Consider the following 24,070-nt stretch of genomic DNA (forward strand, 5'->3'; position numbering starts at 1 on the left):
CTTCCGCCTTTGCCCTGGGGGTAGTGTCCAATTCGTACACCCCTATTACGGCAGGCACTGTCATTGCCTCCACTCCTGCGGAAGTGGAGGAGGCAGCCGTAGCTTTAACCATCGCTACTACATCGGCGACCCACATTTTCAGCGACTCAAAGACCGCGGTCCGTAAATTTGCGAAAGGCCGCATCTCCGAACCCGTTTTCCGGCTTCTAAGCCAGTCTCCCGCCCCTATCCGACCTATTCAGCTTCTCTGGGTCCCGGCCCATGCCGGCCACCCAGGTAACGAGGCGGCTCAATCTTTAGCTCGAGGTTTGGTCAGCCGAGCAGGAGCCGCCGACGCCTGGGGAGACGCTCGAGATCGAATGGTCGCGTATCACGAGATCACTCTACACTACCGTGAGCAACGGCTAACGTATGCCCCTCCGCACAAGTCTCACTAAATTTCAGCAGGTGACGTGGCGACAGCTAAAATCCCGCACCTTCCTCTCCCCTCCCCACTTAGCCCTGGTTCACCTGGGACTGTTCACGCCAGTATGCACCCTCTGCGGCGCTCCGAAAGCGGATTTTGCACACATTCTTTATTCTCGCTCTGAGCTCCTTCCACCAGCCGATTGGCAACTCACAGACCTCGAGCGATGGGAGGCTGCGGTGTCCATTTCTGACTCGGCTGACCAACGGCAGCTAGTGGCCTGGGCTTTGGAAGTCGCTGAGAAGCATCACCTTAAGGCCACGACACGCATCCAAGAGCAATCCCATCACTAGGATGTAACAATTACGGCTTGCTCTACTTTATAAAGTTTTTCTCCTCCCCCACCCACGGCCAGCCCAAAAAACCAAGTTATCTCGTGCAGCGTGGCGAAACATTGTCTTTCACCGGCGCCTCGTCTTCATCGGCGCTTGGTCAATGATCTGCCTATGTGGCATCAGGCGCGGCCGTCATGGTTCGCTGTACCATTCTTACCAAGAAACTGCCGCCAGCGGAGCCTCTTGCCTGCCAAACCACGCGTTATCGCAGATGCCGATCGCTCTCCCAGAGCATACATACGCGTTATAAGGGTTAAAAGAGTTATATGAAGGGCTAGTTGGATTTGCGAAAATTATACATATTTCTAGCGCAAACCGGACAGGGACACAAAGAACAGAGATAAAGACGAGCGCTAAATTGCAATTGATTTATTGAGGGAACCATGACGGCATCTAAAACCACAGGCCTGCGCTGGCGCAGCCCAACAACTCACTTGAAAACTGCCAAAGGATACAGTCATCGCACTAGACTTGATAGGAAATTCACTTCAGCATTGTACAAGGCAACTGATTGCTCACTCACACAATCTAATCCTAATTTCCTCATAAAAATTGCCACTAAAGTTTCACCAGCGGTTTTTCGCTTACTTCTGCCTAGTACTGATACGCAACAGAAACGCGGTTCACAAGCTCTGCAAGTAATGCAGTCATCAACAAGATTCGTGCGTTCCCTATAAGCCGAGGTCTTTCATGCTTCCTTTGCTCGGTCGTTAACGCAACGCCCCATCTGGCCGATGTACACTTTGCCACAAGACTGGTGAATGTTATAAACAGCGTTCCTGATCGACGTACTTAAGAAACGTTTGCCGTGGTTTTTTTGATAGCCCCTTTTTTGTCGTCGCATGTGACGCGACCGCAAAGTTGAGCAAATTTCCTGGGGGCTGAAAAACCACTGGAACGTCCAACCAATTTGCTACCTTTTTAAGTTGTGGGTGACCTTGTCGATGTACGGAGCCACTTCCAGTCTCTGTTGACGGTTCAGGGGCTTCGCAGCAATTGTGCGCGTTCCGGGATTCATTTTATACAGCAGCGTTTCCGCCACCGACGCCAAGACCGACCCAGGGTAGCCAGCTGAAAACAGCCTTCCGAATTGATGATCGCAACTTGCACACGATCTCCGCAGCGCGGATTCCAGACAGACTGTTACAATGCCTCTCTTGACTAATTTGGAATGGGCAGAATAGTATTTCAGAATCAGAATCAGAACGATTATTCACGCAGAAATTGATACACAAAATGCTGTGTAGTCATCTGGATCCTTAGCCGCTATGGCTAGTGATCTCTTTTGTGGACGATGGGAATGGGATTTAATTTCTTGTTAACGGCCAATGATAACGGCCAACAAGAACTTCACTAATGTGAAAAAGGGGAAAACTAGAATTAGGACTAAAGCAGTCGACTTCTGCAAGCGTTCAGATCTTCAGCGGCTTGCAAAAGATATAACTGTTAGTGAAAGGGGTGCGCTGCATGTTTTCTTTAGCGTTAAGACACACGAACTCAATACTTCCTTTCATAGCATTGTGAACGAAGGTGGCCCATGGCAGCACTGTGCTATTAAATTTCTTTTAGAAGTTTTGAATGTCCTAGATATCAGTGCCCCCTTCCTGGTAAAGAATTGAACTGACATTGTTCGTTTCGTTCAAGGCCACAGTGATGTAGATTATTCCTTCTCTATCGATGTGGAAGAGCTCTTTTATGCTTTGCCTCATCCTGAACTTTTCACTGCTTTCAAAGATCGCATAGATAAAAATGGCGTGGTTTTGTTCCAAATTGAGCAGGCGTGAGAATTCATCACTTTTATCCCTTTTAGAGTTTCATCTTTGTAGCACTTTTATCAAATTTGACGACCACTTTTATCTGCAAAAGAAAGGTGGATGTATAGGCTCATTTATTGCACCGGTTCTCGGCAACATCTTTTTATCATACATAGATCGCTCTTTACATGATCGCTTTACTCATTTTATAAGTGACGACGTCCTTGAAGTTTTTTCTTATATGTACAATTTTGTAATTGTATTCAAAAACACTGTCTTATTTCAAGTGAGAAAATACAGATGTTTGTTCTCCATGATTTCAGACTTCTTTGAAAAGGGATAACTTTAATTTTTGAGCTTCTGCAGGAAGGCATTCTTCAGTTCTTGGACTTACGTTTAATACTCAAGGAAAGGCATGTTTGCTCGGTGTATTCCTCTCGTGCACAAAAAGTGCTCTTGACAAACAATTCTGCCCATTCCAGATTTGTTAAGAGAGGAACTGTAACTCTCTGCCTGGAATCCGCGCTGCGGAGATCGTGTATTCATGAGATGCAAAGAAGTTTCGATCATAAGTTGGGTAGGTTGTTTTCAGCTGGTATCACTGGGTCGGTCGTGGCGTCGGTGGCGGAAACGCTGCTGTGGAAAATGAAGCCCGGAACTTGCACCGCTGCTGCGAAGCCCCTGAACAGTCAACAGAGACCGGAAGTGGTTCCCTACATCCAAAATGTCCACCACAACTTAAAAAAGGTGGCAAATCGCTTAGAAATTCCAGTGTATTTCTCAGCCCCCATGAAACTCGCTGAACTTTGCTGTCGCATTACGTGCGGAGACAAAAAAGGGGGCTGTCAAAAGAACCACGAAAAACATTTTCTTAAGTGCGTCATGAACGCTGTTTATAACATTCGCCTGTCTTGCGGCAAAGTGTACATCGGCCAGACGAGGTGTTACGTTAAAGACCGACTCAGGGAGCATGAAAGAGATCTGTGTAAAAGGGAGCGCACGAATCTTGTTGATCACTGCATTGCTTGCAGAGTTTGTGAACCGCGTTTCTGTTGCGTGTCAGTATTAGGCACAAGTAAGCAAAAAACCACTCGTGAAACCATAGAGGCATTTTTATGAGGAAATCAGGATTAGATTGTGTGAGTGGCACTTTAATTGCCTTCTACAATGATGAAGTGAATTTCCTATCATGTCTATTTCGATGGCTTTATTCTTTGTCAGTTTCCAAGTGAGTTTTAGGGCTGCGCCGGCGCAAGCCTGTGGTTTTATATGCCGTCGTGCTTCCCTCAATAAATCAGTAGCAAGTTTGCGCTCGTGTTTGTCTCTGTTCTTTGTGTCCCAGTCCTGGTTGCGCTCAAATATGAATAATTTGCTATAAGGGTTAATTTGAGAAATTACAGCGTGGAAAACAGCGACTTCAAGGGTAGAAAACACAGGGCAAGCGCTGTATCCTTGAAGTCTCCGTTTTCCGAGCTGTAATTTTTTACATATGTATCACCAACTCGCCCGCCTTGCTATCGTGTTTAAGTTGAGAGACACGGTAGAGGCCTTTGCCCTGCAGTGGGCGTAGTGAGGCTGATCATGATGGTAAGAAAACCACACGCCTGCATCTAAAACTGCGTTTCTAACTCCGGTCGTTTTCTTATTTTTCTTCCTTGGTTTAAATCATTTTTTTGTTTTGGGCAATTTTGGTCATATCTTGTTTACGGTTTTGTGCTTTGTTTGTATTTTCCTACTGATAGACTTATGCTCTTCAATCCGTTCACTCTATAATGCTTCTTGTAATTCCTTATCATCTAATAAATAAATAAGTAAATAAATACATAAAGGTGTCCTTAAAGTTCATGAAGAAAAGATGCTAGCAGTAATGCCCTTGTAATAGTATTTTACCAAACAAATTGACTGACTAAGCAATTTTAACAGTTAAAAAGTGAGACCTCGTTCGTGAATCGGCGTCTATGGTTTATGTTTCATGGTGCTTTGACGTGACGCAGTAGTGACGTCGTAGTGAAGGGCTCCAGAAATTAAGAGCAAATGGGATTCTTTAACGCGCACTGACATCGCACAGTACACGGGCTTCTAGAATTTTGCCTCCATTGAAATTCGACCGGCGCGGATTGCATCAAACCCGCGTCTTTCGGGTCAACAGCCAAGCACGATAGCCACTGAGCCACTGCGGCGGCCGCGAATCGGCGTCTATAATGAGCCACTGTGAATGAATGGGCTTGTATCGCATGTCGCGTCCTCTCAAGTTGTAGTGAATCACATCAATACGTTCTGACATTTTATACGTACGCGGGTGAGCTGTTGTTCTTGTTGTGCGCACTTTAGCAAGGCCGCAGGAATGGCGTTAGGCAATGTTCCGTCATTTGCGTTGTTTTCAGTAGTCTATTTTAGCTTGCGAGGACACCAAGCATAAAGATGGTGCCCCTTTTCTGGTTCTACAAGTCAACGTCTGTTGAGATCATGTTGCCAATGGTCTTGTTTGAGCTATTAACAATTTTCTTACTCTCCAACTAATGGTCGGTGGACATCCCCTGGCAGTCTTTATGTCGAATAGTGTTCTCCTGTATTCAGCAAATAAAACGTAGCTCAGGCGGTGAGTTTGCATACTGTAGTAGCAGCCTAGGTGTCCGTAAGAAAAGACAAGACTCAAGGTAAACTGGGACTAAACACGCAATTTGTTGGGCGCGCAAAAGTATTCATAGACAAAAATACGTGACACAAACCGCCGACCAATAAGTACATATAAACACAAGCAAGCAAATTGCCAATCCATCAATTTGAAACCAACACCAAAACCAATGGATACAACATACCCCCTTCCTTCAAAAAAACGAATTTGTAAAAATTTAATGAAATTAAGAAAATTTTGAAGACCTTTTAAGAATCACAAAAATTTCACATTCAAAAACAAAAATACAGAAATTCATACCCACAGGATATGCACATTCCTTCTGAAGAAAAACTATTCACACAGCAATAAATGTGCATGCTAATTACAAGAAACAGCGAGAAACTTTGCCAAAGGTGCTTTTTGTACTGCAAAAACTATAACTCAAAGGCAGATACATGTTCGCATTCGAAGAAGCGGCATTTAGTGCATACATTTAGTGTACGATAAAAGTTTTTAACTTTCACTCAATAATAGTTATTTAATACATTCAGATAATATTATTAGACGTACTGCATGCACTAAACTACAGTAAAACAGCAGCTAAAGTCTTCACAAATGAAAAAACTGCACTTAAAGCGCCTCTATATAAACGGAGATTCTTTTCATACATTTGATCTCCTTCCTATTACTCTCCTTTCTGTTAGTCACCTTCCTGTGTCTAATTCACAAAGTGCTTGTTAATTATGCAATGCTTTCAAGGAAAATTTTCTCGATCTTGCATAAGGAAAAAAAATACAATTATATGATGAGGAACAAAACAACTAGTACAATCTTGCCTTTCAAAAAAACGTTAGAAAAGTTTAAGTACGCAGATCAAAACTAGTTAGTAAATGGTTGCTATATAAAAAGATAGCACAGCAAAAATAACTCTTAGCTGCGTATTTTTCCATGAGGTTCCATCTATGTGCATGCACAAGGGATTAAAAAAATGCAACCCATTGTAATAAACTACTTGAAACAAAAATATATGGACAACAAAATACATTCATAAACAAAAAAATGTACTTGATATTTCATAGCACATTTTGAAAAGGGGTTTAATAGCCGTGAAAGAACCAGGCACTGAACGGGCGTCGGGGTCCGGGTTCTAGGCGTCGGCGGTTGTTGTAGAGCCAGCCAGCAGCGCGCGCTCAGCGAGATCACTGCCGCTACCGCGTTGGCACATCTTCGTCGTTACAATTTCCCCCGGAGATGAAAGGAGCCATCCTGGCGACTCAGGGCGTAGTGCAGATCAAGGGGTCGTGGTTAGGGTTCAATGTGCACTGTTTCATGGCCACAACGGCGAAGGTCAGAGAAGGTTGTCAGACAATCGGCGACATAGTTCACAGAGGAAGGCTGAGACAGAACACGGTAAAATCCGTAATATTTGGCGTGGAATTTGGACGACAAGCCAGGAGAGCCAGCAGGGATCCAGAGCCAAACAAATGAGCCGGTTTGACCGGCGTGGGTTTGACCACCAGAATTTCGGCACCCTTTTTGTCGATTCTGTTCATCGGACGTAAGGGAACGGGCGAGCTGGCGGCATTCCTCGGCTTACTTGGCAATTTCAGAAGCAGTGATGCAGTTGGATGCATCAGGAAGGTAGTGAAGAATAGTGTCAAGCATACTTGTAGGTTTGCGGCCGTAAAGAAGAAAAAACGGAGAATAGCCGGTGGTGGACTGGACGGCGGTATTATATACGTAGGTGACGAAAGGAAGGACGAGGTCCCAGTTGGAATTGTCGGGACTGATATACATGGTGAGCATGTCACCGAGTGTCTGGTTAAACCGTTCGGTGAGGCCGTTGGTCTGAGGATGGTACTCTGTGCAGAATCTGTGAACGATGCGGCATTCTGCGAGAAGCGCTTGGACAACCTCTAATAAAAGCACACGGCCGCGGCCACTCAGAAGCTCACAAGGGGCGCCGTGGCAAATAATGTGCTGGCGGGGGATTAAGAAAGCCACGTCTCGCGGTGTAGCCGCGGGAAGAGCCGCCATTTCAGCAGAGCGCATGAGATGGCCTATGGCGACTATAACCCAGCGGTTACCTGAAGGGGAAGTGGGCAGGGGACCATAAAGGTCGATGCCGACGCGATTGAAGGGACGGGCAGGGCAAGGTAATGGCTTGGACGGTCCAGAAAGACGCTGTGGTGGGAACTTGCGGCGTTGGCAGTCAAGATATGAGTGAATGTACTTGCTTAAAAAGCTGTACATTCCACGCTAGTAGTACCGGTGCCGAAGTCGAGTGTAGATTTTCAAAACAGCCGCATGAGCAGTCTGGGGGTCGGCATGGAAAGAGGCGCAGACTTCAGCTCCTAGTTGTCGAGGAATAACGAGGAGAAATTTTCGACCATCGGGCATGTAATTACGACGATAGAGCAGACCATCATGCAGAATGAAGTGGCGGGCTTGTCGACGAAGGGAGCGAGAGGCGGCCGCCGTAGGGCGCCCAGACAGATGGAGCACGAGAGATGTAATTCAGGGATCCCTACGCTGTTCCACAAGCATGTTTGGTGGGCGCAACGAGGACTGCACGGAGTCAATGCTGGAGATGATCTCAGTGTCGGAAGGCAGCGGAGACCGAGAGAGGGCGTCAGCCTCAGAGTGCTTGCGGCCAGAGCGGTAGACGACTCTAATGCCGTACTCCTGAAGGCGCAAAGCCCACCGGCCAAGGCGACCCGATGGATCCTTCAACGATGACAGCCAGCACAAAGCGTGATGATCGGTGAATACTTCGAAAGGATGACCGTAGAGGTATGGTCGAAATTTAGTTATCGCCCACAGAATGGCCAAGCATTCTATTTCTGTGACGGAGTAATTGATTTCGGCCTTGGACAGCGTGCGGCTCACATAGGCGACAACGTATTCTTGAAATCACGGTATGCGCTGGGCGAGCACACCACCAATGCCCACGCCGCTAGCATCCGTGTGTATCTCTGTAGGGGCGTTAGGATCGTAATGGCGAAGGATGGGGGGTGAAGTAAGGAGTCGAGGTAAGGTAACAAAATCTTCATAGCACTCAGAGGACCATGACGACAAAGAGCTCTGGCCTTGAAGCCGCGTCAAGGGTGAAATGATGGTAGCAAAATTTCGTATGAAGCGCCGAATTTAGGAACAGAGGAACGTGAAACTCCGCTGTTCTTTAAGAGTAGACGACTTTGGAACGCCGGCAACCGCGCGAAGCTTTGAGGATCCGGAAGGATGCCTAATGTGGATACGACATGGTGAAGAATGGTCAGTTGGCGGGTTCCGAAGTGGCATTTCTTCAAATTTAATTGCAGGCCGGCGACGGTGAGGCAGGTCAACACTTGGCGCAGGCGAGTCAGACGTGTGGAGAAGGCCGAGAAAACGACGATGTCGTCGAGGTATAAAAGACACGTCTTCCAGCGCAAGCCACGCAAGACGTTATCCATCATCCGTTCGAATTAGCGGGGGCATTGCAAAGACCAAATGGCATGCTGTTCAATTTGTATAATCCGTCAGGCGTGACGAAAGCACTTTTGTACGGTCGCATTCGGTCATGGGGATTTGCCAGTATCCAGAACTCTGATCCAGGGGCGAAAAGAATTCCGCACCTTGCAGGCATTCGAGAGGGTCATCGGTGCGTGGCAGAGGATAAACGTCTTTCCTAGTTATTGTGTTCAGGCGGCGATAAGCCACACAGAATCTTATGAAGCCATCTTTCTCTCTAACCAGCACGAGCGGGGATGACCAAGGGCTGTGGGACGGCTGTATAATCCCGCGCTCGAGCATCTCGTCCACTTGTTCGGTGAGGACTCGATGCTCTGTCGCTGACACGCGATATAGGCGCTGTCGCAGAGGTGTATGAGAGCTAATATCGATGGCTTGGTGAACATGCATAGGAAGAACGCCCGATGCGGGACTGGCACGCGTCAATCGATGACCGAAATTGGTGCAACCGGTGGAGCAGCTGGTCACGGTAGAGAGAAGTGAGATCTTGATCGCTGGTGCTATACAGTATGCCAGACTGCGGTTGGGGTGACAGGGGAACAGGAGTAAGAGAGTCCAGCGATGGAGCAAGAACAAGCCGGTTCGACGCTCCCAAGGCATTCATCATCAATCAGGGTCACTGGAGATGGTAGAGGTTGCTGAAGAACATGGCTGTCCTTCCGGAGGTAACCGTAAGGACAGAGAAGGAAAGCGGCGTGTTCTTGCAGCGAAGAAACGACTCAGAGGTAGTAAAGAGTACAGGGAGGGCCGGTTGGTCGCGTGGTGAGGCGCACGAGAGGGAGACAAGGACGGAGGAGTTTGCAGGAAGCTCGACATCGTGAGAAAGGTGTACTTTGGACGGATATGGAGGAGACGGTGCGGCAGAAGAGGCGGTGGTCAGGGCAGAGAAGAAAACTTCGGCACGGGCGCAATCGACGACGGTGGACTGCTCAGAAAGAAAGTCCCATCCTAGAATTACGTCATGGGAACAAGAGGAGAGGGCTAGGAATTGAATGATGTACAAGACGTCTTGAATAACGACGCGCGCTGTGCATGTTGCGAGCGGCTCGACCTGTTCGGCGGTAGCAGTGCGAAGAGAAACTCCCGAAAATGGCATCGTAACTTTCTTCAGTTTTTGACAAAATTGCGCGTCCATAATATAGGCAGCAGCTCCGGTGTCCACGAGAGCTCAGGTTGCAACACCTTCGACAAAAATATCGATAACGTTTGTTGGTGAGATCAGAGGCTTTGTAGAGCTCCCAGTGGACGCAGCTCTTGCCTCGGGAACTGCGCTCATAAGTTTTCTGCAGCTGAACGGCTGGCGCGACGGCGCATAGGAGAGATCGAACAGTGGCGTGGGGATGAGGAGCGGCGAGAGGTGGCAGCCTGGCGGTCGGTTGAGAAGGCAGGAGGCAGTGGGTCCGCTGGCACGTGTGGTCACTGTGTGTAACCCCCATATGCAAATGGCGGCAGGACGTCAGCAGGCGAAGATGGACGACTGCGGCAGCGGCGGGCGACTTTACCGGTGAAGCCGCAGGCAAAGCAAATGGACCTGTTGTCGCGAGTACGCCACAGACGACCGTAGGGAGGGACGGCCGGCGCGAAGCATGTTGACGGTTGTGCCACCCGAGACCGATACGAGAAAACTGGCGGGGGCATCGAAGGTAGCGGCGCTTGAGTGGCGGCTTGGTAAGGGCCCAAGGGATGGAATGGTGATGTGGCCAGGCGGCGGCGTACGAGGGCCTGCCACAGGTTGCTGAGGCAGGGGTGGCAGGGCCTCTGCGACCTGGGCTCAGATAGTCTGTTGAAGAGTGGGAGGCAGCGATGGTGGGGGGGGGGGGGTCCCGAACTCCAGAGATGAGCGGTAGTTGACGTGCGATCTCTTCCCTGATTAAGTGCTGAATATCGTTCCTGAGCTGCTGCCTTCCTGCGGTCACGGCACCAGCGGAAAGGTCCTAGGCATGCTGCACGATGAGACGAGTGAGGACACGTAGCTTACGGAGCTCCTCGTAGCTCTGGCACAAGCTGATGACGGAGGCCACAGTATTTATTCGGCTGCTTGGCCAAAAGCATTTGGAAGGTGTCTTCATCGATACCTTTCATAATATTGTTTATCTTATCAACCTCGGACATATGGATGTTCAAATTAACCCACCGCGGTGGCTCAGTGGTTAGGGCGCTCGACTACTGACCCGGAGTTCCCGGGTTCTAACCCGACCGCGGCGGCTGCGTTTTTATGGAGGAAAAACGCTAAGGCGCCCGTGTGTTGTGCGATGTCAGCGCACGTTAAAGATCCCCAGGTGGTCGAAATTATTTCGGAGCCCTCCACTACGGCACCTCTCTCTTCATTTCTTCTTTCACTCCCTCCTTTATACATTCCATTACGGCGCGGTTCAGGTGTCCAACGATATATGCGACACATACTGCGCCATTTCCTTTCCCCCAAAACCAATTATTATTCAAGCGCTTGCAGAGATCCACCAAGTCCTCAATATAGCTAGTGTAGGTCTCGCCTTGTTGCTGAACCCGCTTTCGTAAGTGCTGTTCGGCACGGAGTTTGCGCACGCCAGGGCGACCAAATACCTCAGTAAAGCTGGTCTTGAACGTGGACCATGTGGCGATATCCGCTTCGTCGTGTCGGAACCAGTGATTGGTGACATGAGCCAGGTAAAAAATGACGTTGTTAAGCTCCATGGCGTCATCCCAGCGGTTGTGCGTGCCGGCCCGCTCGTAGGAAGCCAGCCAGTCCTCGACGTCAGAGTCGCCGAGCGCACGGAAGACAGCCGGGTCCCGTTGTCGAGGCGTGCCGGAGCAGACAAGCGGAGCAGGAGGCGGCTGGGGAGCCAAGGGGGCGTTATTTGCAATTTCTGATGTTACAGTGCCGCTGCGCAGCTCCAGAACGGGATCAGGAGCAACCTCCACAACTAGAAAAGGGGTTTAATGGCCGTGAAAGAATTAGGCACTGAAACTGAACGGGCGTCGGCGGTCGGGTTCTAGGCGTCGGCGGTTGTTGTAGATCCAGCCAGCAGCGCGCGCTGAGTGATAGCACTGCCGCTGCCGGGTTGGCATATCTTCGCCGTTACAATATAGACATATCTTGTCTGAAAATGTCTTCATGATGCACCTCGAGTGAGTGGTGACTATTTTTCTAGATATTATAGTTATGAGAACTAACGAATTCACACAAGCTAAATTCACTGTTAAGAGTAAAACTATCGTTATTATTAAAGACATTTTCAGATAGCACACTGATCCTCTTCCACATTATTATGCAAACTATAAATGTTCAGAACCATTGCATATATATATATATATATATATATATATATATATATATATATATATATATATATATATGTGTGTGTGTGTGTGTGTGTGTGTGTGTGTGTGTGTGTGTGTGTGTGTGTGTGTGTGTGTGTGTGTGTGTGTGTGTGTGTGTGTGTGTGTGTGTGTGTGTTACGAACGTAGGTTGCGTTGGCTCCGCAGAATAAAGATTTCGGAGAAGTGGGCACTTCTACAGAGACACATTTATTTATCAACATTTCGACCGCGGTGCGGTCTTCTTCAGGACTGTCTGACAGTCTTGAAGAAGACCGCTCCACGGTCGAAACGTTGATAAATAAATGTGTCTGTGCAGAAGTGTCCACTTCCTTTAAATATGTACAGTACTCACGGATTGAAATAGGACATTCGGAGCGCTAACCTTGCAGTGCCACGCGGCATGTGGTAAACCACAGGCCGGCTCATTGGCTACTGGAAGGAACAATTCTGCTTTGTAGATGTTCTCCCTCTCGCGCCATACCACAATGCACCACCTTGGTTTCATGAGCGTCTACGGGCGGCACTCCATGAAGCGACGGCCACGCGCTCCGAATGTCCTATTTCAATCCGTGAGTACTGTACATATAGTAGAATCATTTAGGCACACTGTAATGAGGAACGTCTTGCAAAGAAGTGTCGCGAACAACCAGCGGTACAGCCCAGGCATAGACCAGCGGCATCATTCAGTCCAGAGCACGCCCTAGGGACCGAGTCTTCGGCGCTCGAGCTTCGGAGCGTTCAGCGCTTGTCGTCGTATTCGTTGAGGGCCAACTTCTGAAAATTCCAAAGCCGAAGGCCAGTCTTACAACTCAGTATTTCAATGACATAGGTGTACTAATCTTTCTTTTACGCCTAGGAGGCCGTTTGGGTGCTGAGAGAGTGATGGAGGTTGAGATCCTGGAAACGGCTAGGTGTTCTGTAGGGGATTGTGGATTTTTGAAGTAAATGGTGCTGACGGGGAACTGTAGTCCCTTGTGTCAGGCGCGTCATCCTGCAGAGTCACTGAGCACTGCAAGGTAGAAGGCAGAGAGTGCCCTGGATAAGAATAATGACTCACAACACTTTGTAAAGTAGACAGATCAGACTTAGTAGTGATGGCTTCAAATGATGGTTGTTCTTATTCAACTATGTGAAAGCCTTTCTGACTAACCGAACTGCTACCATTGGAATAGGAGGCATCAGGACTGACACCTTCAACACCCCAGAAAAAGGAACACCACAAGGCTCTGTGCTATCACCTATGCTTTTTAATATTGCAATGATTGGTTTAGCAAGGGCGCTCGAAGAAATTTAAGGAATCAGTCATGCCATCTACGCAGATGATATCACAATCTGGGTGACAAGGGGATCTTTAGGCGAAAAACAAGAGCTTCTTCAGCGAGCGGCAGACACGGTCAACGCATACGCCCGACACTGTGGACTTGCATGCTCGCCTGAAAAATCCGAGGTGCTCAGAGTCTACAGACAAGGGTATGATCTGCAAAACTCCATAGATATCTACATAGGGGAAACGAAGGTTCCAGAAGTATCGAAAGTTAGGATCCTCGGCATGTGGGTCCAAAGCAACCGTCGTATTGATCACACGATCAGACAGCTAGCAAATACCACAGCACAGATCACCAGGATGATTGCAAGGATTTCCAACAGAAGAAGAGGTATGAAGGAGGAAGACACATGTAGGCTAGTACAGGCCCTCGTGGTCAGTAGGATCTTATACGGCGTCCCCTACCAAACACCGCTCGAGCAAGAAAAGGAGCAGTTGGAGGCAATTCTTAGAACAGCATACAAATGCGCTCTCGGACTGCCGGTCAGCACTTCGACGGAGAAATTCCTTAAACTGGGCATAAACAACACAGTACAAGAACATATCGAGGCCCACCTTATCGCGCAGAAAACAAGACTGATGCTGTCCGCAACAGGCAGAAACACGCTGCGGTTTCTGGGCATGAGGGACGCTTTGAAAAAAATCAGTAGCACAGCGAGCGTTCCAAATGAAATCAGGAGGATCATTGAGATCAGTCCGATTCCAAAAAACATGCATCCAGATATACATAAGGCGAGAAGAAAGGCAAGATCTGAATTCTATGAAAGAAGCTTCGCCGGGGCAAAAGACGTATTATATGTTGACGCAACAACATACAGACACCGATATGGCTCGGTAGCCAGCGTGGTGGATCACCAGCTCAGGGAAATCAACTGCGCTTCGATAAAAACCAACAACATACTCGAGGCTGAGGAAGCAGCAATTGCACTCGCCATCACCCAGCAGAGTGACGAGCCCCATGCACACATCATTACAGACTCGCAAGAGGCGTGCAGAAGATACAGCTGTGGACGCATATCCACTGCAGCCATTCACATACTCAAGGCGAGGACAATCACTTTTACGAGATGCTTCATCACGTGGACACCAGGCCATGAGGCTGTCAAAGGGAACCAATGTGCGGACGCCAATGCCCTAGCATACGCCAACCGGGAGGCGCGCACCGAAGGGGAACTGGACGCAGTCACTAGACGGTATGGAGCCATATTAGAACACCAACGAGCCCTCCGGAGGACATACCCGCCTCCCCACAAAGACCTTAGTAAACAGCAGTCGGTTGCCTGGAGAAAACTACAGACTAATACATACCCCAATCTGAGTTTACTCAGCAAAATCTATCCATCCACTTATGAAAACAAATGCCCGCTATGCGGTGAACACGCAACGCTTTACCACGTTACATGGGCCTGTCAGAAAATGCAGGCAGCGCCGATAAACAACACACCTACACCGGAGCAGTGGGAGGCTGCGATGTCCAGCTCGAAGCCTGAAGAGCAGCTCAAGCTGATCGACAGGGCTCGCAAGGCTGCAAAGGCCGCTGGGGCCCTGGACTGAGGGCTCCACCTACGCTGCGAGAAATAACCCTTATACAATAAAGTTTTTCATTCATTCATTCATTCATTCATTCATTCATTCATTCATTCATTCATTCATTCATTCATTCATTCATTCATTCATTCATTCATTCATTCATTCATTCATTCATTCATTCATTCATTCATTCATTCATTCGGATTGTCAACTGGCCTTTGCGAAATTATGAAACGAGTTCGGAGTTCAGATATCTTACGGGATGATGTAGAGACAGGAGGTTGCGGGCTCCTGAATGATGGCGTGAAGCTCAAGTCCTGTGTATAACTTGCAGAGCCGTGTGGAAATGGCATGTTCCAAAAGTCGAAGTCCACGTGCTCCTCAGGACCTTTTGGTTCCACAATAGGCAATTTGGAAGCATTCCGCAGTTTCCAATCATCTAGATGAAAAGAAGAGGGGAGCAGTTAGCCAACAATCTATTTAGGTCCGGATAATTGCTGGTCTCCCTTGGATGGAACTATGGATTGATGGACTTCAACCTCCGCGCGCACACGACGGGAGCGTCACGGAATCGTGACGGGTGTTGTGTGTGACGAATACGGTGCAGTAGAAACACTATAACACATGGTCTCTCACTGTGCCGCGTTCGCCGGTGCTCGTCGAGATATGCTAGCGGCCTATAGGGCGCAGGGCATACTACCAGACTCTATCAAGACGCTATTGTGGCCGCAGGGCAGTGCGCGCATCCGTGAGCGAACTTCGGTGAGCCTCTGTGCATTCCTCGATCATACGGGCTTGACGTCCCGTCTGTTCTCCGTCAGGTCGTTAGACGCCGTGACCGAACGCTCCGCGAGTTCTACCTTGAACGATTAAGAACTGGACGCCCCACTCCAGTTGCGGCCAACACAATGTTGTGCGCGTGTGTATTAATTCCTCTAAAATGAACTAATCACGAGCGAAACCTAGACTCATTTATTTTCAAATAGATTGTATATATTACTTCTCCCCCTATCCCCTCTTCATGTTCACTCACCTTTTTAATTGAATTTCTCCATTCTGCCTGCTATCCTTTATTTCCGCTGCCCCAGCTCAGGTGCTTCAGGATCGATGGCAGATGCCGGGGCTAGCAAAATCTTTTCCTTTCTTTTTAATATTATTTTAATAAAAAACCACTACCACCACCACGGACTTCAACATAGTGGCCAGTTTGGAAAGAAAGAAGTTTGGCAGCTATGAGCTGTTCGTGTAGTTCTTGAAATGTGCCTGTTTGTTCTTTACTCTCTCCCGCAACTTTTTTATAGTTTTTGAGCAATTTTGCAGGAATGACGAAGCAACCGAAAGAAACCGAACGATATCGAATCGTGTTCGGTAAGCTCTGCAATGCAAAAAAACTGAATGAGCTACCCCAGTGGTAGCATGGGGAGTGGACCTACATGTATCAAGATCTTCTGTAACTGCTGTCTTGAGAGGACGACGTCCAGTCGAAGCGATTTGGACAAATTATTTGAAGGTGCTGTTAAATATCTCAATCTGCCTATTTGCTTGCGGGTAGCATATGGAAGAAGGGGTTAATATCTCTACTCTCAAGCATTACAGGAAATTTTTCTGCCATGAATTGAAGACCTTGATCAGTGACAATCTCTTCCGGACATCCTTATCGTGCCAATAGTTCAAAAAGAAAATTAGTGACTCCTGTAGGCCCGCCGCGGTGGCCAAGTGGTTAGGGCGCTCGTCTAGTTTGCCGTAGTACCGGGTTCGAACCCGACCGCGGCCGCCGCGTTTCAATGGAGGTGAAACGCAAACAGGCGTCTGTGTGCTGTGCGGTTTCACTGCACGTTAAAGACCTCTGGTAGTCCAAATTGTCCGGAAACCTCCACTACGGCACCTGCCTCTTCCTTTCTTCTTTCACTCCCTCCTTAATCCCTTCTGTTACAGCGCGGTACGGGTGTCCACCTAGATATGTGAGACGGTATTGCGTTATTTCACCTCCTTAAAACCGATTTTATTATTCATTTTCCTACTGTAGTATTCGCTTGAGTGGTAATTTTATTTCAGGCCATTTTGAATTTTAAATAATGCTGGTGACAGTTAGTACGTGCTCCCTCAAATGGAGCAAAACTATCGAAGGCCACCTTCTGCCAACGACGTTGTGGGAATGCTATTGACTTCAATGGAGCTATAACTGTTTTTCAAGATTTATCACTTTCAACTCAAACTGGACAATTTTATACTGTCCTCGATTTGTTTGTCCATAGCTGGCAACCAAAGATTCTCTTCAATCTAGCCTTGGTACTGACAAACCTTGGTGACTTTCACCCGCGGTATTTATGAGCTGATTAGTCAGCGAGTTTGGAACTACTAGACAATCAGCCCGATACAATATGTCACTAATTACAGAGAGTTCATCTCGGAGATGAAAGAATGGACGAAATTAATGGACAATTACTTACCCGGTGGCCAGTAATCGTAGCATAACAGAAAAATCGCAGCATAACATTTGTTTCAGGTCGAGGGGTGGCTCAGCCTTCACGCAGCAACATTTGATAATGGTTTCGGCTGACAGGTAATGCCATGCGCACTGGTCAGTTGAAGCCGGTGATTGTCCACAGCTGTTTCTCACTGCTTTTCAGTCCAAGAAAAACAGCCATCATCACGCCGGAGATAACTGCGGAGCTGCTTTTTTCCAAGGCCAGCCTAAGACAGGCTGCTAGGTCTGCCCAAGGAGCCGGTTGTGGTCGGTTTTGAGATGGCGAACGCACCTGTGGCTGAAACAGACCAGAGGTGGTGGGTGGGTTGTGGCGGCAATTATCACGACAGCGTCAGCGTCGTGAACGCACTCCGCACACTTATAATGCATGACGTCTAATCGCACCCTCCAACGCCAGCATTGCCAGGAAAACGCATTCACAAAATTGTGGCAGCATCGAGGCAAAAACCATCCCGCACCTGTACCCAGACATTCTAATCGCTCCCATCTGCAACAGCATTTGGGAACACCCACGCTTTCGCTGGCACTCGCGTCAGTACAAGGGTAAACCTCTGCTATTCTTTTTTTACGTTGTCACTAAGTACACAAAGGACGTGAACTGCCGGATCGAGGACACATAAACTAGTATCACTTTCGAACATTTAAATAGTGCCACAAAACAGCGGGGGCACATTCAGTAATGTGGGACGCGAAAGCGCATTCCTTACAAGAGTGATCGGGCAGAGCGGTGCAGTAGTTACTTTTCAGATAATGCGATCGCAGATTAGAGTGGCCCCTGTTTCTATCTAAACTCTCGAATATTGACGCTGCCAGTATTTATTGGGATATTTGAGCTAAGTTTTATCGTGAACATTGAGCACCTGCAATTCTTGCTATTTGCGTCAGAGAGACCATCTTTCTTTTACTTTATATGGTTTGACTGCTTACAAAGTGAGTTCGTGTTTACATGCTTAATTTTTGCTAGCTTATTAGTGCCTCATTACAGAAGGATACAAACCACAGCTATTCAGTGGTCTCAGATTTCATTTATTTTCGATGACTTCTTGCAAACTACCTGAAGCTGAATTTTTTGACTCTGGCACGTACTTCTAGGCACGGTTATGGCTTCAACTGTACTTTTACAGCGAAAAAAGTATTGTTTGCTTAAACCTACGAATTTTTGGACGCGCGAGAAAGAACCTGGTTCTGGTGTTTTCTCAATCGACATCCGACAGGTAGCTCATGTACTTTTCACAAAGTTACTCGCCTTTCATAATTAGGAGAACAAAGGTGTTAGATAATTTTAACAGATATTTCTTTGAAAATTGCAAGTAACACTAACGCTGAAGCAACCCATTGGCGGCACAGAGCCTCTCTCTGAAACGCCGAATGCTGAACCGTTGATCTTTCAGACCTGTGTTATGCACTTTCCATCCACACTGCACAAATAGCCCTGGTACCATTCGAGGTACATGCACACGCGTAATACAAGAGAACGCTTACTTGCTCAAAAGTGTGCACTCTATACCTGTGCCTATTGCACGCACGGGATAATCAGCCTCGCACAACGGAGGCCAGATTTCTCTAAATTAGCCACGGTAAAGGAAAAGGAAAAACGGTTAGTTAGGAACGAGGAAGAACGCCTAAGATGACTTCTGCAGAAGGCAACGGCTTCTTTAGGTGATCGATGGGAATTCGTGTGATGTGTTTCGTCGGATGAGTGAACTTTTTTCCCTTCCAGAATATACAAGCCCTCCACCAAAAGCAGCGTCACAGATCAGACCACCGAGACACATGGAAGCGCGGTTTCGACTTTGAGCTCTAATGCATCTACAGAGTCTTCCTATTGAACGCCTTTACGGTGTTCTATCTTCTCTCCCTTCAGCAGATATAATTGCTTAGGACTTCTCCAGTACAGTGGAAGCAAGCTACATAGCCAAAAAATAGCGATCCATATCCTCCAGCCTGACACAATTGCTTCTCAGTCGAACCCACAGTCTAAGAACACTCACGAACGAGTGATGACTACTTCAACGGCAGCATCATTCCCCAGTGTTGAAATCCATATCTGTTGTAATAAATAAAGAAGGGAGCCCACAGCAACTGATACTGTCTTTGCTTCTTCAGGTTTTTGTATGGCGCTCGGCTGCTGACCCGAAAGAAGCGGACACGATCCCGGCCACGGCGGTCGGATTTCAGTGGAGGCTAAATTCCTGAGGCCCGAGTACTTTACGATGTCAGTGCAGGTAAACGATTCCAAGATGGTCGAAATTTCCCCAATTCTTCACTCAGGCGTCCCTCATAGCCTAAGTTGGTTTGGGACGATAAACCCATCTAAACATAAACATTTAGTTCCATTATTAAAACGTCGCCTCCAAATTTCTTTCACGCCCAATCCTCAGTTCGTTTCTTCACCTGAGTGACCTCCCCAAAGTTCTTACTTATCAATAGTTATTACTCCCTCTCACCTAAGTTACATGAAAGAAAAAATAAATAGGGTCCATAATAACTGTTATAGAGACCAAAAACTAAAATATCGGTTCATTTTTTTTTATATTCCTTCTAGTCTCAATCTCAGAACTTATCAACGATTGGACTAAAGAGTGCCGTCTTTGTTCCTATGCACAATGAAAGATGTGTTCGTCACTCAGACTGCCGGGCATAACCAACCGCTACTTTTAGATTTTAATAAGGTAACGACCCGGGTTATACATGAACGTAGTTCCTGAAACGACGATCGCAGTGGGGGCCATTTGACTAAATACAATCTTTACGAAGTCATTGCACACTCAATCACTGCGTCAAGATTGGGTATCGTAGACGCAACGCCTTCTTTTAAAAGCGGTAAGCGATTACACGAAAATAAATATAGCATAGTTTCTATCACTAGTGCAAGCTGCGAGCTCTTGGACTACATCATAGGGAAGCGTGTTCTCAAATATCTTGAAAATAACTACTTTTTCAGAGCTAGCACACCTGTCACAAAACAATGTCTACAACACTAAAACCCACAGCAAGCAATCATGATATTACTTTATATTTGAATGGCAAAGAGCAGGTAGATAAGCTTCAGATAAGTTTCTCAAAATTTTTCAATAAAAAAACGAGAATGGGGCCTAGTTTCTTTATCGTAGTGAAACGCGCTAAATGTTTACCGACAGAAACGATACGAAAAATGTACTGAGTGCTGACTGACAACGGATTTTAATGGGTGTGAGCAGGTTTTCTTTTCTACAGGGAGCACAAAAGTGTCATCTACGGGACACGAAAAAAAATGCAGGAGAGAAAACAAACTCATAGTCGTCACGTGCAATAGCTGCGACATCTGCATGCCATTGTTCGATAGAAGCGCTCTCATGTTCTTTTGAAACCAAAAAGAAACAACGCGAACTTGTAAAAGGCTTCGATGTAATATCCGGGGGGGGGGGTGGGGGGGGTGAGAGAAATGGATCCTTAACGTGTCGTTGTCGCTGTTTTGTTGTGTTCCGCATGGGCCTGTTCTATCTTCGTTATTGTCACTATTTTTGTACGTCTGCTGGTAGCAGTTTTTTCCTCTTATTTTCTATGTCCCGCAGGTGGCACTTTTTTAGCCCCTGTATATGAGATCACATGCTCCACCCAGTAAAAATCAGCTGTCAGCCCGCTCTCTTGTTGGTGTATTCCTTTCGTTTCAGTTTAGACTTCCCTTCCGATCGTTTCACATTGCGAATTACATTAAAAGTTACATAAAGCAAGAATTTGTAACACTATTCTGAAACAGAACTTTATACTAACACTCGTAGGCAGGTTTTGCATGCAAATGACTGGATATTCTCCTCGTAAGAACTGTTTTGTTGTGTTCTGCAAGGGCCTGTTTTAACTCCTTTATTGTCCTTATTTTACTAATGACATTACCGATGTTCTCAGATAACCTTCCGAATTGAAGGTTTTCCTGGCGATTCTTTAATTTAATGCCGAGTAACACTAGCCGAGGAACAAATCAGTATAAATTGGGTCCATAAGTTCTGCATATTTCGTGCAATGAATGGCACATGCAAATCAACTGTACTAATAACCTTACGAACGTTATCAACAGGAATTGCGTGCTGCCATTTTTCTATAACATCGGAGGTAAGTAATCAGGAAATGTGAATATTTTGAAGTATTTAGGGGTCGCACCTACGAGTAATTTACACTGGCATAGAAATATTGACAATGCATGCTCGACAGCTTCCGAAAACTATTTTTTTCAAGAATAAGTTAGAACATGCAAAGATATATGCTGAACTAATTGACCACAAAACATTCATGCGTTCATCTTTAGAGCACTCTTGTGTCGTAAGTCCCCATCATGTTTTTAAGGACATATTGGAAAGAGTGTAAAGAAAGCACCTTTAAACCACCAGCGACTACGGCACCTCTCTCTTCCTTTCTTCTTTCACTCCCTCCTTTACCCTTCCTTTACGGCGCGGTTCAGGTGTCCAACGATATATGAGACAGATACTGCGCCATTTTCTTTCCCTCCAAAAACCAACTATAAGAGCTTGTAGCGCCCCTCGGGCCGCACACGGAACGCAGGCCATGGCACACGGCGCCGGACAAGAAAGACGAAGTTTTGCTAGGCCGCCGCACCGCGAGCAGCGCAAATAAACAGTTCGAACCTGAACGCTGTAGGAGCTGGATCTTCTTCGCCTTAGCTCCGACAGATATGGCAACCCGGCTTCGAACACGTAAACACATCATCCTACATGCATTCCCCTGGCTCTTCCGCCCTTCCTACCGACGGTGACCCTTCCCAGAACGCACAGCCTCTCGGTGCTCCGGTTGCCGCGTACCAGCTAGTCAGCCTGCCGATGTTTTTGACCAATAGCCCCCGCGCCTGGCTCCTGGAGACTAAGGCGCATTTCCAGCACGTTTCCATTTCCATTTTCAGCACGTTTCGCTGGATCTTCATTATTGCTGACGACGCGCGAGCTGTTCTCGGCGCTGACTTCCAGTTTCTTCAACCAACCCGTCGGCATTCAAGCTCATCGCGTTATAGATCTCAGGACGCCGCACCTCTTCGTCAGCAGCGTACCCTCCACTACTGCGGTGCCGGGGCTTCACGCTCTCGTCCCTGTTTCGCCGTATGCGATAGTTCTGGCTGATTTTCCCAACCTCACAAAGCCGCATACCAGGGTGTCGACGGTGAAGCACTCGATCACTCACCGCATCGTGACTTCAGCACATCCAGTGTTTGCTCGCCCTCGCCGTTTGTAGGGAGAACGCCTCGCTACCGCTCAGCATGAGTTACAAGACATGCTTGAACTCGGCATAGTATGCTCTTTCTCACGCATCTGGTCAGCGCCACTTCACATGGTGCCAAAGAAAGATCAGGGCAACTGGAGACCATGTGGAGATTAACGCTCCCTCAAAGCTCATACTTTACCAGACCGCTATGCACTTTCTCACAAACAGGACTTTACATCAAATCTGGCTGGGTAGATGACCTCTAAAATTGACTTATTGAGGACTTGTCATTAAATTCCAGTGGAGCCTGGTGATATTCCGAAGACGGCCATTACCACACCGTTCCGCCTCTTTGATTACGTGCGGATGACTTTTAGCTTGCGCGACGCCGCACAGACTTTTCAGCGAGCTGTCAACGAGGTTACGCGAGGCCTCGAGTTTGTGTTCGCTTACATCAATGATCCCCTCCAGGAAGGTCAACCGGTTCTGAGCATGAAGGGCATCTGCGCGTCCTCTTCCATCGACTGGGTGAGTATGGGCACGTCATCAACCTGAACAAGTGCCACTTTGGCGTAGCTACAAAAGTCAAAGCAATTCAAGATTTTCCCGTCCCTACGTCACTCAAAAAGCTCAGAGAATTATTGGGCCTCCTGAACTTTCATCGCCGCTTTCTCTCGAAGTGCACCTCTTTCCTCAAGCCCCTTCATCGTCTTTTGGCTACAAAAAAAGATTCTGTTGCGCCACTTGAGTGAACTGAGGACGCTCCCGCTAAAATTGCTGCCAACAAGAAGGCGCTCGCAGGCGCCACTTTGCTCATACATCCAGTTCCTGATGCTCTATTGCGCCTCGCCATCGACGCCTCGAGCATTGCCGCCGGCGCAGTTCTCGAACAGTACGTCTCTATTTGGCAGCCCCTCGGTTTTTTTCTCCCAAAAGCTGAAGTCACTTGAGACTAAATGCAGCATCTTCGGTCAAGAATTGCTCGCTGTGTACCTTGCCATCAAGCACTCTCGCCACTTCCTGAAGGGCCGGGTCTTTCACGTTATCACGGACCACGAGCCCTTGATGTTTGCCTTCCAAAAGAAACACAGCACGTACATTGCACGCGAGATCCACTAACTGTGTTTTATCTCCGAGTTCGCGATGGATCCCCGTCACGTCCATGGCCCGGAGAATACTGCTGCTGATGCGCTCTCCCGTATTAGATCCATGGCGTCCGAATCACCAGTGGATATGATGCCAGCGGCTGCACAGCGCAATGATCCAGAGCTGCAACGTCTGCGCTCCTCATCCCTGTACTTCGTCGAATGTCTGCTGCCGTTTTCCTTCCATTTCATTACGTGCGAGACATCCACTGGCGTCTCGCTCTCGTACATACCTTTTGCTTTCCGTCGCACCATTTTGAAAAACTGCACCGCCTGAGCCACCCTGGTATTAGTGTACACAGAAGATGATCACATCTCGTTTCCTTTGGCCCACCATCAATGCCGACGTAAGCCACTGGGCAAGAACCTGCCTTCACTGCAAGCGCGCCAAAGTTCTCCGGCATGCAGTCACGC

The sequence above is a fragment of the Amblyomma americanum genome, chromosome 5 (assembly GCF_052857255.1).
Source record: "Amblyomma americanum isolate KBUSLIRL-KWMA chromosome 5, ASM5285725v1, whole genome shotgun sequence".
NCBI lineage: Eukaryota > Metazoa > Arthropoda > Arachnida > Ixodida > Ixodidae > Amblyomma > Amblyomma americanum.